Consider the following 17,969-nt stretch of genomic DNA (forward strand, 5'->3'; position numbering starts at 1 on the left):
CAGCTGCTGCAAAGGAACTCCAGATGCATGCTGCACCTTGTACATATGGCTTATGTGGATCTGGGGGAATCAGACCTGGGTCCCTTGGCTTTGCAGGCAAGTGCCTTAACCACTAAGCCAACTTTCCTGGCCCAATTCAGCATTTTTGGTAAATTAAAGCAGGGGCATTTGATGTCCCCTGGGACCTGTGGAGGAAGAAAGTGGCCCAAGAAGGTTAACCTTAATTTCGATTTATTTTGCCCATTGCAATCATTTAGTACATTATATTACTTCGCTTTCCAGAACTATGAGTTGAGATGGGGTAACCTGAATCTTTACAAAGAAAGGGCTAGTTCCTAAAAGAACATGAATTTATAATTGATAACCTGTGCCTTTGGAATTGTGTCTTGCCTAAAATAGTGATGACTAGGGAAAAAAAATGGGTAAGTTCCAGTGAATCCAAGGGTAGAAAGTGGGGACTGGAATTCGAGGAAACTGTAGGGGTGCACACCCTATGTTAATTTTCTTTTATTTAGCAAACACACCAAATCCCAGCACAGTAGATGTGTTTGTTACCAAGGCTGGAATCGGATAAGATAGGCAGCTTAATTCACGGCATCAGACCAGAGGACCGAACAGAGGGAGAATCCTCAGCCCACGGCCACTTTCCAGGAACTTCCTGAAAAAAAAAAAAAAAAAAAAAGCTCAGACTGGTGCGATGGGAACCTCAGCCATCTCTCTCCAGCGTTCCCCGCTGCCTGCCTCCTCTCTAAACACAATTATTTATGGGGACTTAAGGAGAGGGCAAGCCCTGTGTGAAAGAAAGGGACTGAAGCAAAGTGCGGCTGCTAAAAATACACCTAAGACAGTTTCTAGTCTTCAGTGTCACAAACTGACTTTGCAAATTCATGCTCAGAGCGTAACAACTCCACTCCTTCCCAACACAGCCCTACAAAGAGGAAAAACTCTTGCTTGCTTCCTGCAGTCTCCTCAACTTGGAGTAAACAGTTGTAATTTTCTGTCGTCACACTCAATGCAAATTTCCCCAAGGGCGACACCGCACAGAACAAAAGACCTGTTAGCTTCCCAAGAGCTGGAGGGTTGGGGGCTGCGGGGAAAGGGCGGGAGAAAGGGCTAAAGTTGAATTCCTCCTTAGCCTGGGGTCGGTAGCCTCCAGCCATCCTTATCTTTCGGAGCTCTTTGGACTTTCCCCATTAGCGACAGAGGTCCCTGGGCTCACAAATCAGCATTGCTCCATCTCATTGCCTTATCTTTTTTGGGGGGAGGGGGTAAGGGGGAGTTGGAATCAACATTTCATTCCAGTGTATGGTAAAGACGTGCCGGTGCTGATTGGAAAATATTGATCCAAACGGGCTGGGGCACAGAATGGGGTCGGCAAGAGACCCCTCATCCTCCTTCCCCCACGTGCTCTTCTCTCCATTGGGGTGCAGAACTCTCCTTAAAATGGGGTGGAGGTTGAGAGAGTCCAGAGTGGGATGAAGGGAGGAGCGGTCAGGCTGAGGGGAACGAGTCTCTCTAGGAAAAGATCTAGATCGAACATTGGGGGGAGGGGAAGGGAGGGAAAAAGAGTGACAGAGGGAGGAAGAGAGAGGGGAGAGAGGAAGAGAAAAAAGAGAGGGAGAAAGGAAAGGAGAGAGTAGAAAAAAAAAATTGGCCCACATGCCCCTAGCGGGGAGCGACACCCCACGCAGGATAGGTTGGGGGTGAAGGGCCCTCTCACCTGACTTCCTCCTCGGCGGGCACACACACGGGTCCCCGGCTCTCCGCACCCCCAGGGCCGAGCCCAAAGGACCGACCCGAAGAGGCAGCGGCGGGTGCGCACGGTAGGGACCCGGGCAGGTGAGGGGACAGGGTCTCCAGGCATCCCGGGGGGCGCATCCTCGCCGGCTGCCCACACATCTCCCTCCAGGCCGAGGGTCCGATCTTCTTTTACACACACGCGCGCACACACACACACACACACACACACACACACACACACACACACACAGGCGCGCTGCTGGTGGTGATTGTGGGGGGTGGGGGGACAAGGAGTCCTTCCCTTGCCACCTCCCTGGTGGCGGTGACGGTGTAACAGCGGCGGCGGCGGTGGCTCGGGCTCGGCTCGGCTCGGGGCTCCCCAAGTGCGCCCGGTTGGAGCCCGGCTGCCGCCAGGGGGAGAAGAAGAAGAAGACGGGTCTGGGCGGCTTGGAGAAAGGCGGGCCGAGAACCGGCCAACCTCCCGCCGCGCCCCCCCTACCCCACCCACGGTGGGCGCCCCGTTCCAAAGCTTCCATCACAGCCGAGCATCCCCGGGGAGGGGCGCGCAGCAGTGGCTAGGGTCCTTGGAGGGGAGGAGGAGAAGGAGGGCGTCCCTGGCCAGCAGCTCCGTGGCCGTGCCTCCAGAAGGCTGGAGGGACCGCAGTGGCTCCCGCCGGTCCCCACCCTCCTCCCTCTTCCTCCTCCCTCTCCCTCCTCCTCCCCTCCCCTCCCCCCGCCCCGCCCCTCCCCCGCTCCTCCGCCCCTTCCCTCCCCTGCGCCCGGCCCCGCGCTGCGCTGCGCTCGCTCGCTCGCTAGCTCGCTCGGCTCCCCTCTCGCTCCGCGCCGAGCGCTCTCTTCCTCCCCCCACCCCCTTTAAACGCCCACTTCGGATGGGGACCGAAGACAACTTGAAGTCAACTTGCCATTAACTTCCGCGCCAGCCTAGCCGGCAGCTCGGCGGCAGTGGCACCAGCCGAGACATCAGGAGCAGCAGCAGCAGCAGCCGGGTCGCTTCGGAAGTCCGACGCCCGCCGGTCGGTTCCCATCCCGGGGGAGGGACCCGATCCCCGGGCTTCTCCGGCACCGTCGTCGCGGTCCCCGGCGCTCATGCCTGAGTGAGTCCCGCTCGTCTGCCCTTCCCAATGCCGCTCGCGCGCTCTTCGTCTCTCGCGCTGCCTCTCTCGATCTTTCCTCCCCGGAACCGATCCAAACTTCTCAACCGTCCTCCCCGCTCGCGGTTGTTCCCCGGGGTTGACTCGGTGGTCACCTCTGGGTCCCCCCCCTGTGGCGGTGGGGGCTTCCATACCTATGCTCCAAGCGTTCGCATCCATCCATCCCCACCTAACAAGGTCGGGGTACACCCGAGGAGAATGAGGGGACCACGGCCGGGATGGGGACTGGATACTCGGCGATCGATCACGCTCAGGGGCTGGACATTTGTCCGCACCTGCCCGACTAGATCCTGGCTGGACAGACTCCTCCAGGTCGTCCGGATGTTCCCTGTTAGACCAGAAAGGAGGGGGGGAGAACAAGCGGCGACAGGGGTGCCGCTCCGTGCGCCCGCTCCGGAGCCCCGTAGTGGACGGAGTGGTCTGGGGGAGTGGAAAGGTCGCCCGTAGATCGCGAGGTCGTGTGGCATCCTTGCCTATGTGCCCCGTCTCTGTGCCCATCTCCGCGCCCTGCCAAGCGAGGCTGGCTGGCAAACGGCGACCCAGAGGGACCCGGGGAAGTTTGTGACAACTTCTCCATCCCAGGAGCCACTCGGGTTCCCGGCGCTGAAGTTGGAAACCCAGAGTTTGAAAGCCGAAGGACTGGGCGCGTGGCGGGCTACGGCAAGGTCCGTCCTTTAAGGTGAATGCGGGCTTGGACCTGGGCAGGAAGCTGGGGGACCGAGAGCTGTCCTCTTATCGGGGACCCGGGACAGCACAGGTGCAGCGTTGGGGTCTCTGCCGCGTCCCCCTCCTGCGGTCCAGACCCTAGCGCAGCGGCCTTCTCCCCCCACTACCCCCGGCTCTCCACTGCCGAGGATCCCGGAGCGGCTGAACCGAGGTCGGGGACGGGGACTAGGGTGACCAAAGGACCGGGTGGCAGGTCCGGAGAATGACACGTGCGTAACTGAGGGTAAGCATTGAGCAAGACCCTCTTGGGCTAATCCCCAAAGACTAGAGAGTAGAACAGCGCCTAGAGCTCAGGTTTGAGGTTTTGGCCCTGGCCATCCACTAGGGCCAAATTTCACTTACAAGGGGCAACTACAGGGTCATCTCTCAAAGTGCCAGAGGTTGACCACTTTGACCTCTGCGCCCTTCCTGGGAGAACTTTCTCCGCAACATTCCGGTTTTTTTTTTTTTTTCTTTAGGCACATGATGTAAGGCTTGGACTCCACGGGGTCATTAAAGAAAGGTGGGGCGCGGCAGGGGGTGAGGGTGCTGGAGCAGAAAGAAAGCCAGTGTCTTGGAGAGAACCTTTCTGATCCAACTGACCACAGGGTTTCACTTTGCATATTTGGAGGCCAGACCACCTGACTTTCCCAAGAACACAGAGGAGGGGCCAGGTTTGGTCCTAAGCAGTGCTTGAAATTTACAGCTTTTGGGCTGTTGACAGACCAACTCACCCATTGAAACTTTATTGAAATTTACACCCTGTCTAAAGGGGATTTTCTGAGACAGTGAGATTTATTCTCTAGACAAATTCTGCTTACGTAAATAAATAAGAGCACATCCTCACCTTCCCTTTTAAGTCCAAAGAAAGCCAAAGTGGCCTTGGTGCGTGCTCTAAAATTCTGAGTCTCGCGAGTGGAACTAGAGCTAAGGGTTAGCCTCGTCCTTTATTTCTGCTGCGTGTCCTGTGTCAGTAGAACGGTAGTCCCTGCCTACACTGGTTCACTGGCGCTTTACTCTGCTGGCAAACATTAGCATTCAAGCTTACTTTTTTTTTTTTTTTGACAAATGTGCAGACAGGAATAGCATGAATAGGCATCTTAAATATTAACAACCTAGGCATCTGTTGTGAAACAAATTTAATGTATTTACTCAGTTTTTTTCTCACATGGTGAGGAAAGGTTATAAAAAGTGCTTAATTTCAACTTTAGTTAGCAAGGAGAAACCGGCTGCATCACTCACTACCTCTCCAAGTGCTTAACACAATCACCAGACAGAAATACTTTAATTAACTTGGTTAAACGCATTATTAAATAAATATACTTTAAAGAATGTGCACAGTACGGAACATGCAACTAGCAAAATAGGCGTCCTGTTTGTTTGTGTACATTTTAAATGACTATGCATTGTATAAATATGCCAAGCATGGGTATCCTTTATCTCCATTTGACACTTACTACTTCATCTTTTTTTTCTAAAGGAAACAATGTTTTAAATGTAGAGTTGCTCAGTCATATGTACTACATAATATGTAAACAGTTGCTATAAAATCCAAAGCATTGTTAAATTTGAATATGGCTACATGTAACAAGATTATGCAAGAGAAATAAAATCACAGCTCAATTTTGCATTCCTTTCTGAATAATGAATACAAATGGTGGATGAAAAGAGAACAAATAGGGATTTCCCTCCTAAAGTAATAGCTTCTTAAAATGTATGTGTGGTAGGGGAAAGAGAATAACAAGAGAAAGACCTAAAGAACTTCCCAACGTCTGCATAGTTATTTCCAGAATCAATGCATTCCTTACTTTCCCACAAGCTGAAATATGTAATAAATAATAGTTCTTTGTATGGAAAAGTATTCAAAAGGAATGTCGTTTGTTGTGTTGTTGTAATAAATTAGTATATTCTTTGGTTGATAATCTACAAAAGTAGTTCTTTTGTCTCCCAGCATGTTAAGAAGAACAACAAAATGAATATTAGTTTGTTTTTGTAAAGAAGTCTGTTGCCAGCTGTATGAACCTGTGACTGAATGATGGGATGTGCTATGCAATGACTGTGAACCACTACATGAAATTAGCAAGGATTGACAATCTAGAAGGGAATTTCAATTTTTTTTTTTTTTTTTTTTTTTTTTTTTTTTCATGTGACAGGTTGTGGATTGTAAATTAGGCCTGAAAGGTCAGGTGACAGGCACCTGTTCCTCATTGTAAAAATCTTTTGATTACAAACACTATTAAGCTAAACACAATGTGGATATACCCAGGGACTCTGTAATGCATCCTAGTGGTTTTCATCTTCTATGTAAATTTCCAAAGTAGCTAGGCCTTGTACACAGATGCATCACTTCTTCCATACATGTTATCTTGGACGATTGCAATTAATATATTAGTGTTTTGAATGGATGAAGTACAGAAATGCATGTGAGCCAGTCCACCTTCTGATCATGTCTAGACATACTGTAGTCGAATGCAAAAGACGTCCATTCTTTTTGAAAAAACCTCTCTCCTTTATAATCTATTAATTTTGATCAGAATGGTGTTGGTGTTTTACGTAGAAACCTCTCCAAATGGTCTTGTGTACTTTGGAGATAAATTCTCATTTAAAATGATGCCAAAAATATTTTTCTCAGTACTCCTCTATAAGAGGAAAATTAGTTACTATATATATTGTCATAGCTTTGTGATATAAAATAGAGAGGGGGAAAAAGACATATTTTACATGAACGTTCTTAGAGGGGTATCATCCTCCACTCTTCAAATTTGGCACTTGTCTCAGGAGCATTCAGAATTCTTTCTGTTGGAATTAGGAGTGTGGCATAATTTCTATAAATGGTTTGCCTTCAGATATTTCAGAGTGCAACACATAGATAGGTAGGTAGGTAGGTAGGTAGGTAGGTAGGTAGATAGATAGATAGATAGATAGGGAAAGAGATTGAGAGAGAGAGAGAGAGAGGTTCAACTAGTCCAAGGTGGCAAAATATTAAAGGCGCTAGTTGCTCTTAACTAGCAAAGGAGCGGGGAATTTTGAATTAAGTAGATAATGCAGGTCATTGAATTGTTATTTCAATATAGTTTTAGTCCTTTTGGGGGGTTTTAAGTACATTGTTCTTATTATTCCTTTTTAGCATTTGTGATCGAATTGCAATACAGTTCTCTTTGAAATTGATTTGGTTTTTAAACTCCAAAACCCTGTGATGATTTATTTTTTTTTTACAAATTGGTTTACATTTTGACAGAACAGAGTTAAGTTAATTAATAGACCAGGCACGAAAAAAGCATCCACGGGAGGGTCTATTTTCTGGTAAAATGAAAGTTATGTTTCAGCATGATGAGCACCAGGTTTCAGTAATCTGTTTCTCGTGTGCAATGAACACTTCCTACTTCAAGCTAGCAGGCACCTACTGTTTATTTACGCTGCATTAAACTGACAGCTCAGCAATCAGAGGGAAAAATATGACTTACCTTCCTGAAGTAAATACCAGTTTATAGGTTAGTGCACGTATTTATATTCCTGTCACCACTAAATAACGGCTCTGTCTCCATTTTAATATCTATCTGTGCTGCAACCCAGGGACCCTGGCTCTTCCTGGTTGGAATTGAGGGGTCGATAGGAGCCCCAGCCTACTCCATTTCCCAGTGGCAAAACTTTAAAGAACAGTAATTTCATCTTCACACTTCTGTCATGTGAGAACCAGTTGAAAAGAGATGGTATGCACTTTTTCTATGCAAACCTCAACTATCACATCAATCCCCCCACCCACTTAAAGAATCGGCATGCCACTTCACCTAGTCATCCCCAAGCATCCTCAGGACAGATGTGTTCCAGCACATTCAAGTGTGTGTTTGCTGAATTAACTTTCTACAAAGTTCCAAACAGATTAAACTATTTGATCCCTTGTATCAGGCCAGTGATAAAGAGTCTTCCCTTCCAAGTCTTAGATAGAAGGCTTCAGTTCTGAATGGAGTTCAGCAAATGTGACTATAAAGTGGAGCCCGCCGGTTGATTGGCTCTAAGCTCACCTCTAATAAACATAGTCTTGCTTTCTTTGCCTTCTTATAGCTCTGCCATCCTTAAGTAAGGGCGATTGCTACTTTTTGAAATGTAGTATTAAATATGTTTCTTGTTTCCTCTTAAATTAAAAGTCCCTTTGCTTTCAGAGCCCCCTTTGAAACATCAAAATCCCATTAAAGTTGAATTCCCAAACTCATGATTGACTTGAGAAAAATGTTTATTTTTGCTTTAAATTACCTAGAAAGCTCTTACACTCATTGCCTACATACAGTTGTCACTGTCTCATCACATTTTACTGATATCAGAGGTCTTAACTAGCAAGCATAGAAACCAAATCTGTTACACAAGGTGTTATTTTTCCCCCCTTCACTATACTAAGGAGAAAGCGTCTACTATGGTAATTTATATATCGTTACTGGATGCTATTCTCAATGGTGAGTCTATTTAAACTTGATGTCTTCATAGAGTGTGATCAACACATTAACACATTATTTTGTACTTCTGATCTTATGCCAACGGTACCTTTTGCTGTTTATTTTTTTGAGTCTTTTTTTAAGATCAGATATTTCATTTCAGAGTAAATACAGATTGTGTGTGTGTGTGTATTCAGAGTGAGATTTAGAATTGTAGCATTTCTCCAGCATATTGGCCTATTTTAGTCTTTCAAGTTATTCTCTATCTCTTGCATGGTCGTTGCTGGGCGAAGGCTTGTAATGGAAATGCTAATCATGTCTTCCAGTGGATTTTCAAGGCTGCCTTTCAGTTATGAGGTGATCTTGTTTAGTTATAAGGGATGGATATGAGTTCACTGGAACCCCAGGATTTATTTCACTGGTTTCTGCTGGAATTTATTCAGTCCAGTTATTTGACATTTGGTAGAGAAGCATCTGTAATCAAAAATTAAGAGTTGATTCAGTTTTCAGTGGTGATGGATAAAACATTTAACGGTGCAATACTTTATGAAGCTCACCACTCATTTTAGGGCCATTTATTGTTGCACTTCTGAGGACCTAGGGGGTGCAAGTCTTCCCCCTCCCCCAAATGAGGCTGCAAAGCTTGGAAGAGAGCAGATGTCAGGCTCCACCTGGTGACTTGACTCAATGTCTGTGGCCCTGAGCCAGTCCCCTCTGCTGCTCCCCTTCCCCCAGGTGTGTGCAGGAAGCAGAGGGCGTCGCACCCCGGTGAAGTGGGTGGACTCTACCCAGAGCTATGACCTGATTTGTGACGCACCCTCAGAACTGCAGTCGTGGCCCAGCTGCTTCACAGGCAACTGGTGAGCGCCTCATTTGAGACGCCTCTTCCTAGCTAGCCTTGCCAGAGAGAACATCGTCCTTGTCATCTCATCAAAGAGCACTTTTTCCAGCCCTCAGTGTTGGGCTAGATTTGGAGAAGAGCCTCTGGTATGTAGAGAGTAAGCGCCAGAAAAGTTCCTACCGCTCAAGACTCCAGCCACAGTGAGAGACAGGCAAGGCGTCGGATACCGGGGAAGGTCTCTCTGTGGGTGGGTCTCTGTGTTGCATTGTCTCAACTGTAGATACTTTGGGTCCAAATGCCCAAAGTCAGTGGTCATTCATTGTAGGGTGGAGAGATAAGGTAACAGTCTCTCAGAGGGAAAATTCTTAGACCTTCTTACCTTGAGGTAAAGAAGAGAGAGTGTGTGACCGGTGTGTTGGGGAATTCTTTAGATGCAATTTTTCCTAGAAGCCAGAGTTGATGGCTGGACAGTCCTCTGTAGTCTTACTCAATGGGTTCTGATATACTGTTAAGAGCAAGTGAGATACAGTATGACATGTTTCATGTTTAGCATATTAAGGACTTTAAGGTAAAAGAGGTTTTATGTTATTGATATTATATTGTAATAATTGTTAAAATAAAATAGAACTTAACTATATGCAGATATCTTTTGAAATGAAGCCGTGAATAGAGCATATTCATATCAAGTTGCTGGATGGTAAAGGCAGCCCAGTTTTCCTGTTCCATGAACCGGACAATGGAAATCACTAGAGATTCATAACAGACTGTATGTAGATTCTTGATAGACACAGCTCTTTGTGTCCTTCAAAATATTTTATTAGTGAATAAAACAGTAACTAAAAGTGCTTATAGCTTTACATTCTTTTTCCAAAAAAATCTATGTAGAATTGATAAAATAATCTTGGTTTCCTATTGTATTTTCACCCACATGTCCTGTTTAATGGTAGTCAAATGCCTCAGACTGTGGGAGGAAGGGATTTTTTTAAACTAATTTTACTAAGTATATTTTCACAGGAGGAAAAAAAAAACTTCTTAGGGGTGGGCTACTTTTTGGGTGGTTTGAGAAGAGCAAAAGACAATTTAAAACATTATCTTAAAAGTTTAAAAATAATACCCTTACTTTGTATGGAGTCATTGTATTTTAATAATACCGTATACTTATTAGTGTTATTAGAGCCATAGACAGGTAATTACAGCCTTTTCTGAGCCATGTTAACTGTATATTAGCAGTCAGGTTACAAAAGAGTGATATACACTCTTGCATGCAAGCTACTGCTTGCTAAGTTCCTTAAAAAAAATCATTTAGAATGTATGGAATCACACTTTTTAGGGGGTTCAGACCAGCAAAGGTTTTTACTAACATAACTTAATTTGAAAACTTTTCTACAGGTGATAAATGTCTTCTTTCTTTCCCTGCCATTAATATTGGCTTGATGGGTCTTGCTGGTGACTGACGTTGGACATCATAGCCCACTCTGCCATATTGGCTTCCCACGCCTGAGACGCCCGTAGTTTCTTAATGACTTTGATCTGCATAAGAGTTGATTTGGCATCACTTAACCTATCTTTTTATGAAATCATTTTAGTCCCTGTATCTTAGTCAAAATTCATTTCTTTCAACTTCCGTATGATCCAATATTTAAAATGTATTTGAGCAGCTGGTCACAATGATATTGCTAAGATAATTTTGTTGTCCAAAATCTCATACCTGGCTCATCTGTGGCTGGAGCTCTGGGCTTTGAAGCTTAGACAGTGGTATCAGATTGGTCAGATATTTGAAATCTGTTGATTAATTTGAATTTGAGACCTTGTAGCTCTGTAACATAGCAGTTAAATACACATGAACAGTCTCATTTTGTCAAGCTTGGTTTTGACCTTTATTAATTCCTATAAGGCATTAAACTATAAATAAGGCTTTTGTTTGTTTGTTTGTTTGATTCTGAGGTAGGGTCTCACTCTAGCCCAGGCTGACCTGGAATTCACTATGGAGTCTCAGGGTGGCATTGAATTGAATGCAATCTTCCTACCTCTGCCTCCCAAGTGCTGGGATTAAAGATGTGCGCCACCACGCCCAGCCAAATAATACATTTAAGGATAGGCTACATGTCTGTGCTAATAACAGGAGAAACTCAAGTTAACATCATTGTGTGCCTTGCCCATAGTAACTTTCCTTAGAGGAATGCAGAATTGCTAATTGAATAAATATTGAATATAGCTTATGCTGATAAAAATTCACTGGGGAAAGAGACTTTTATAGCTTGCTGTTTTTGCTGGGGTTGGCTGAGTACTTTAATCTCATGCCCCTCAATTTTGTGGACACTTGATTATTTTTCATCCTTAAGTATGTGCTGTCATTTATTTATTTCCTTGGTTTTATTCTTATTCATTTATTTATTCTTTGGTTTTTCAAAGTAGGGTCTCGCTATAGCCCAAGATGACTTGGAATTCACTATGTAGTCTCAGGGTGGCCTTGAACTCATGGCAATCCTCCTGCTTCTGACTCCCAAATGCTCGGATTATAGGCGTGCACCACCACACCCGGCCTATTTTTTTTTTTTTTAATTTCTGGACAGTAGCACAAGAGTTTCTGTTTTATCCTCACCTTCAGGATGAGGTTAAACGTCCCTGTTTAGATTCATGGCCCTTTGATGTTAGTCTGGGGTAACAAATTTCATCAGTATCAACCCAGAGGATTGCTCTAAACTTGCAGTCTCTGGACAAGTGGCCAAGGCTCACTAACTTCCATGTCAATCTGCACCTCCTCTTTCCTACCATAGTGTTTTTGTTTTGGGGGTTATTTTTTGGTTTGGTTTGGTTTTGTTAAGGAACAACAACAACAACTAAAAGACAAAAACTGAAGCTATGTACATTGTTTTATAATGATGAAGTTGTCTTTTCCTTAAAGGTAACATTACACTTGCTATTAGGCTGTGTTAACTGCCTTCAAAACATACTTAAAAGTTCTGGACAGTCTATGAACGCTATCTGAAAAAAGTACACTTCCCTTTAGCATGTATTTTCTTTTTTAAAGCATGTGTGGGACCACTTGCAAAAGCTTTCTATTCAGTGACACCCAAAAAGATATTGTTGAAGTGGCACGCCGCTGTGGGACCTAGCATATTATCATGTACATTCTGTCTCTTTAAAAACACCGTCTCCTCTATTTGCCCTATTAATTGTTGATATGTTGCCATCCACGAGACAAAAATTAGAGCTGTAATTAAATAATCATGTGATGCTCTTTAGCGCCAGTGAGAGCAAACTCATTTTTCCAGGCCCTGATGGTCACTGATTATTGTATTATGACTGGCTTGGATTTTTTTTTTAATGATTCTCTGTCTGTAGTTTACCTAACTACTGTTCTTCTCAAAATTAAAAAAAAAAAAAAAAAAAGTAGCAAACATTGAGCCAGCAAATTGGCCGGAGGTCCTCAGGGATGTATAAGGTAAGCATACCTTTCTTTGCATTTGGTCACCTGGTAGGTTCTTTGGGAAAGCTACAAGAGTGGTGTGGTTGCCTGCCATTTAATTTCCACTGGTGTTTTGGCTGGAAAGGAGGCATATGGGGAATGCCAGGAGAATTACAAAAGGAGCCGGGTATTAAAATTCAGAAATGATTAAAATTGAAATAAAAGGTTGCTGCTTCTTGGCCAGTACTCTGGCAGTCACAATGACACACACAGATTTCCACCTTCATCTTCTTCTTTCTCATTTCCTCTTGCTTATTGTCGACACATTTTCCTTATGTCTGTCTCTGTATCTCTTTGTACCATTGATGCATTTCTCCTTGTCTCACTTTCCTTAAGCATGGGGAAGCCTATTTAACCTTATTATAACAATAACAGAATAGGTTATTAATATTTAATATGCACATGATTAAAATTTCTCTCCCTTAAACATAGGTCAGCTGTATTAGTATTAACCAGCATGTAATTTTTCATTTAAAACAGTCCTATTCCGCCTTGGCTGTTTCTGAAACACAGTCCACTTTAGTAGTGATTTAGTATCTAAAATGTTTAGAAAACTGTGGTCGGCTAGTGAGAAAAGAACTTACCAGTCATGGATAATCAATTATGCATGAATTCAAATGTAACAGATGGAATCTAGTGAGTTAAAGTTTCTCTTTGCCTCAGTGTTTTTTCTTTTCTTTCTTTCTTTCTTTCTTTTTTTTTTTTTTGTTGTTTGACACCTGTCTCTTATGTAGAGATAAACATCTCGTTAGCCTGTGAGAAATTTCCTTGTGTCTTTATTTCCTCTTTAAAGTGAGCATAATGCTTGAAATTAAATGTCTAGGCAAAGAAAGACATTTTTGGCTGTCTTCAAGATGACCCAGTCTGTCCCAGCATTTTATAGATAAGGAATCTTGTCCTGCTTAATTAATTCAAGGTCGCTTAGCTGAATGGTGGAATGAGGCATAAGACCTACACCTCGTTTCCCTATTTGTTTTTTTCTCCATGACTTTTTCCACTGTGTCATTTATCTTTATAAGAGCCACTTAATATGAGAAGTGTTACACTGTCTGTGGGTTTTCAAGGATTTCTTTAAAAAAATTTTTTTTGTTTATTTTTATTTATTTATTTAAGAGCAATAGACAGAGAGAAAAAGAGGCAGACAGAGAGAGAGAGAGAGAGAGAGAGAGAGAGAATGGGCACGCCAGGGCTTCTAGCCACTGCAAACGATCTCCAGACACGTGCACCCTCTTGTTCATCTGGCTAACGTGGGTCCTGGGGAATCAAGCCTTGAACCAGGGTCCTTAGGCTTCCCAGGCAAATGCTTAACCACTAAGCCACCTCTCCAGCCCAAGGATTTCTGATGAAAGACAATGGTAGCCCACTATTAAATCGTATGACACTCTTTCATGTGGTATAAGTATTAACTTTACAGATATCATGTTATGCCATATGTACATCATATATATATATATATATATATATATATATATATATATATATATATCCGTAAACATACATACTTTCATATTGTCCAATCCATTGGAGTTTTCAAATCTACTGAAAATACCACAAGATTTGGTTTTCTACCCTAAACTGGCCTGTGGCCAACTTCAAAGGTGCAGTTGCACTTGCTTAAAGCTTTGTAAATTTTCATTGAAAAATTCCCTTTGTTCAAAATGACTAAGTACTTTGTTTGGCGGGGATGAGGGGGGAAGGGTCTTATTAACTCCAAGGAGAGAGAAAACATTTCATTTTCATTAAATAAAACATTTCATGTTTCTTCAACTGTAGAGGTAATAGAAAACAGTGGGTATTGACCATCTTTGAAGCATTGCAGTCTTAAAATAGTTACAAGCTGGTTCCTATCAAAACTTTTCATAAATGTGCTGTTTCTTTTTCTCTCACATGTATTTATATATGAAAATTACAAATGGAAAAAATCTTTACAAAATAAATGAAATGATTAAAAAATAGCCTCAAGGCTCTCTTGTGCTTTTTATAAAATTACACTGTAGTATTATTTATAAACTTTTTGCTTTATATCAGCTGTATATTTGCATGTGTGTTTATAGCCCATGTTAGGTATCTAATGAATTAAATTTCACAATAAAACACACTAATAAAGAGGCACCTTCAAAAGAGGCAACTAGGCAGGCAACAGCTATACTGTGAGGCTATTTGTAATACTTAATGCTTTTATACATAATGAATATATCTTTACTTCAGCTTTTCCATGTCTTGGTATTCTTTGGTCATGAATATCAGAACAAAAATATATATACATAAGTATGAACCTCAAAACACAAATTTCCAATGCACTGAAAACTCCTTCATTAAGATAAAAGTTCCTACTATAAAATCGGTGGGAATAGTTGATATGACAGAATACAGAAAAGTATAGACTTGGAAAATACATTTCTTGTAATTGTTATATCAGTAGTAAATACTTTAATCCTTTTTATTTTTGTTTTATTTTGCTTTCTTGTTTCTTTTGAGGTAGGGTCTCACTCTAGCCCAGGCAGACCTGGAATTCCCTATATAGGCAGGCTGGCCTCGAACTCCCAGTGATCCTCCTACCTCTGCCTTCCAAGTGCTGGGATTAAAGGTGTGCACCACCATGCCTGGTGTAATCCTTGTCACTGTCACAGAAAGTAACTGATAAAGCTAAATTTGAAGGCCTTTAAAAAAAATTTTGCCTTGTGTTGGAGAGATGGCTTAGCAGTTAAGGTGCTTGCCTGCAAAGCCAAAGGACCCAGGTTCGATTCCCCAGAACCCACATAAGCCAGATGCACAAGGTGGCACATGCATCTGGAGTTTTTTTAAACATCGGGAGGCCCTGCCATGCCCACTCTCTCTCTCTCTCTCTCTCTCTGCCTATTTTTCCTTCTCTAAGTAAATAAATAAAAATAAAAAACCTTGCCTTAGAAAACAGAATCTAAAGTCTTTACATAAACAATTTGTTAAATTGTTATATAAGCCATATTTATACAGTTGTCACAAATGTGCTGTGTTCCTGGGAAGAGAGATATTCTAAGCACTGTTTAACTGGAAAGGTACATGATTTCATGTAGTTAAGTTTTGGGTTTTTAAAACCTGCAAGAAGAATCTTGGACTTAACGGTACTCATGTGTTTGGGCCTATGTTTCTTCCTCTTCTCTTGCTAAGATATTGTATTGAATAAAACCTTAAAAAACCATCGTCTTGTATTTAAGAGGACCCTCAGATTGGGTGAAATCTTGGTCTCTGATTACCAATCCATGTTAATTATCCTTGGGTCAGACATTCATCTTATGAATTAATTACCAAGCAAAAACTGCTCTGTGGCTAGCAGGTAAGGACAAGGCAGTGAGGTTGGGGTGAGGGTGGAGTTAGTCAGTGGGCTGTATTCCGTTGTACGACTGAAGCCTGACAGTCTTAGGAATGTATTAGGAATTGCGGAAAGATAATTTTACTTTGTCGTTTTGTTTTGTTTTGTTTTGTTTTGTTTTTTAAATGTGGTAAAGCTATAAAATATCCCATCCTGATGATTTTAGGTGACCAGTTTAGTGACATGTCATCCACCATGCCATACAGCCATTATCGTGATCTCCTCTATGTCGGTTCCCTCCGTTCAGCTAGAACACACTTCAGTTTTGAATTAACTTTCCTTGGAGCTTCCACAAATTTCAAGCTTTTAAAGTGGTGTTTAATCAATGCCAAGTCTGAAACATTTGTCTCAGGTGGTGGCTTTGCATTCTAATGGAGCATCCTCTGGTCCGATGTCCTGTGATGTTTGAACTCATGGCAGTACAACATCAAGCATCACCTTTGGCAAATGGCCCCACAAAAATGACCCGGACTCAGACTGCAGGCCCATTGTAAGCTTAAGCTCTCTAGGCCTACAACCCGGCCGCCAGCAAAGATGATCTGGTTGGTGCGTCTTGGCTAAAGGTCAGTTGGAAAGGAAGGCTTGCTGTTTTGATTTCATGGGATTTAAAATTCCCTCAGCCTCTCATGAGTATTAAAGTCCCATCAGTGAGGGTCGAGATGTCCCTCAATTGGCTTCAGGGCATGGACAACGTGAGACTTTGGTTCTGCTCAAATGGAAGAAAATGGGAGTCATCTTCACTGTTTAAGAAGCCTACTCAAGCAAGGTTGAATAGCTTTTAAGGGGGTAGAGAATCACATTCAACTATGTTGAAAGAAAAAGAATTAGAGGAAACTTGGATAGTTCTGGCTCCAGTAAATAACAGACTGGTTTTAGAACTGTACTTCCATGTGTAATTTTGTGGTTAGTCGCTTATGTCTGTGATGATAAATCATATACCTGCACAGGATTTCTGGCACCCCAGTAAATCTCAAGCAAGTGCCCAAATGCTACTTTATAATGGTTCCTCAAAGAATATACCTCTTTTTACCAAAGCAGTGATCTAATAGCTTGCCCTCCCCCTATTTTTTGTTGTTGTTTGCTTGTCTGAATTCCTGCACATATACTTATTAAATTTTGAAACTCTGCTAGTGCCTAGAATAAACTTACCTTTAACCAGCTTGCCAGGATGAGGGTGTATTCTAGCAAGCTTGTTTGATTCTCTCTCTCTCTTTCTGTCTCTCCAAAATACTGTCTGCCCCAGTGAATGGTAAACCTGGATGTTCTTCAGGAATATCATGGGAGCCTTAGAGACACAGGATGTCTGGCTCCCACCCGCAGCCATTCTGGTTTAATTACAGAGGACCTGTCCCCAGCACCTGGCTCTCCTACCCAAGAATCTTCATCAGCTTTTGGAAGTCCCCATTCGCACCAGTAGCTCTGGAATTTCTTTTTCATAGTGAGACAATGAATACATATATATGTATGCATGTATCTGTTTGTATGTATCAATACATACACACATATATACAGGTAATAGACCTTAAGATGCTGGAAGCTTTGCAGCTCGGAGGTGCAGACATAGATTGCTGACCACAGGGCTCTCAGGACCGGTGGTGTGATAGAACATCAAAGGAAATAAACCACAGTTCATGCCCTGAAGCTTCCACCTTTGGAGGAAAAGGCAAAAGCAAGCGGCATATTAAAGGAGGTAGCAGAAGAAAGGTCCTGAGTGAGAAGGAACAGGAATGGTACTATTAGCTCCAGGAGCTTTCAGACAAACTGAGCAGTCTGGAACCTTAGGTGCTGTGGTGGTTGTTACATAGTGGGACAGAGGCATTTGCAGGAATCTTTACTGGCTGCTCCCTACTCAATTTTGGTTGTGGTTCTAGATAGAAACACCAATTTGTTTTTGGTTTTGTTCTGCTTGTTTTTGAGGTAGGATCTCACTGTAGCCCAAGCTGACCTGGAATTCAGTCTGTAGTCTCAGGGTGGCCTCAAACTTGTGGCGATCCTCCTGAGTACTGGGGCCAAAAGCGTGCAACCACCATACCCGGCTAGAAACATCAATCTTGATGAAATTATTACCACCGTGGCATGTCAAGGAAATGATTCTTATTAACTTTGGGGGTAGAAAAGGCAGCTTTAAAAATTTTTGTCCAGTAAATTTTTGCAGGTTAAGAAAAATACTATTTCTGGCCCAAAGGCCCTGGCTATTTTGTCAGTTCTAGAAGCCAGCTATGAAAGCTGCCGTCACCCAGATCTCCCATAACTGTCATAAACATCA

General features: G+C 43.0%; 1 protein-coding gene and 1 long non-coding RNA gene across 3 annotated transcripts in view; one reads left to right on the forward strand and one right to left on the reverse strand.

Moving 5' to 3' along the window:
* Window positions 1–214: 214 nt before the first annotated feature.
* On the reverse strand, window positions 215–2,439 carry LOC123455333. The gene is made up of 2 exons (XR_006633845.1): window positions 1,721–2,439; window positions 215–658 (listed from the first exon to the last, which is right to left on the reverse strand). It is a non-coding gene; the product is annotated as an uncharacterized LOC123455333 (long non-coding RNA).
* Window positions 2,440–2,566: 127 nt separating this feature from the next.
* Window positions 2,567–17,969, forward strand: part of Satb1 (SATB homeobox 1) — a 123,842-nt gene continuing 108,439 nt past the window's right edge. Inside the window, exon 1 of one of the 2 annotated variants that reach the window (XM_045135840.1) lies at window positions 2,567–2,855. The gene's annotated coding sequence lies outside the window, so the exon portion shown is untranslated. Of the gene's footprint in view, window positions 2,856–8,969; window positions 9,032–17,969 lie in introns of those variants that run through there. The other variant, XM_045135843.1, reaches the window with a different exon arrangement.

Source organism: Jaculus jaculus, chromosome 16, assembly GCF_020740685.1.
Source record: "Jaculus jaculus isolate mJacJac1 chromosome 16, mJacJac1.mat.Y.cur, whole genome shotgun sequence".
Lineage (NCBI taxonomy): Eukaryota > Metazoa > Chordata > Mammalia > Rodentia > Dipodidae > Jaculus > Jaculus jaculus.